Raw genomic sequence first — 1,119 nt, forward strand, 5'->3', positions numbered from 1 at the left:
GTATTCCATGCTAAAATCAAACGTTCGAACGACCGACTGATCTCGAACGTAACCGAACGTCTTGAGCTTTGAGCGTCTTACACTGTGACCCACGTCACGTCAGCTTCCTGAAATTAGCTGGTGTTTAAACATTTAAGGAGCCAAGCTGCTGTGTAAAGACTATAAATGGACATTACAAGCATTACAATAATGATATTTTATACCTAAAATAATACTCAACCATTTCCTGCATCCTGCTGTACTTCCCTGAATAAGTATTTAAAGGTGTTGTAGGCTAATAAGTCGTTCTGAGTAATAAATTTAAAAAGCTCCCACCTGTATATGACTAAATAAAATAACATGTAGTTTACTTGAGGTTCTGCTGTAAATGTGTCTATTATAAACATTAAATTAATTAATTATACAAAAAATTGTTTGAAATTAATTAAGACTTCCCGAGTTTTTGAACGGAAGTCCTGAATGACTGTTATTAAAGGTCATTTAATGAATTTTAATGATTTTCAATGCCCCACAGAAACCCTGCCTTTGTTGGAAATGTAAATAAATTATTTTAATTATGTTTGATTATCTTATAACACTTTTCAGTAACAATATTTCATATTACAGTAAGGCAATCACAGCCATGCTGATATAGAGCCGGTATCGCTCGGGTACGAGAGTGATATTGCGTTTATACAACAGTTCGACGGCATGAGTGTAAATATATATGAAAAACAACAACGGAGTGTCTTTAAAAACCTTTTTGTGCGGAACTACTTCCTTCCGCCACAGATTCAAATCTCAGTTTGACAGTTTAACGGCTGAGCTGAAGCCTCCATTACCGAAAACATCACTTTAGAACTAGTAACGAAGGAACGTTGAGTTGCTTCATTTAAAACTTATTGTATTAATTAATTAAAAGCTCACTGTGTTATGTAGAGTATTGTGAGAGAGAGATGGACTGAGCGAATGCGGTTACCTGCATCTGATACAGCATTCATTCTTCAGCTCAATCTAATGTTGACAATGAAAATATTAGTTTCAATGTCCGCTGAGGAAAGCATTATCTTTGTAGTACTGTCTTTCATCTGTTAAGGGTGATTTCTGATGACAGCGCTGCTCAGTGCATTTGTTAACTGC

The 1,119-nt window shown here is 35.5% G+C and overlaps 1 protein-coding gene across 1 annotated transcript in view; it reads right to left on the reverse strand.

The window, feature by feature from the left end:
* LOC107569548 (tripartite motif-containing protein 16-like) overlaps positions 1-1,119 on the reverse strand; it is an 18,103-nt gene that overhangs the window by 2,025 nt on the left and 14,959 nt on the right. The gene's annotated exons all lie outside the window — the stretch shown is intronic.

The sequence above is a fragment of the Sinocyclocheilus grahami genome, unplaced genomic scaffold, assembly GCF_001515645.1.
Source record: "Sinocyclocheilus grahami isolate Dianchi unplaced genomic scaffold, SAMN03320097.WGS_v1.1 scaffold1358.1, whole genome shotgun sequence".
Lineage (NCBI taxonomy): Eukaryota > Metazoa > Chordata > Actinopteri > Cypriniformes > Cyprinidae > Sinocyclocheilus > Sinocyclocheilus grahami.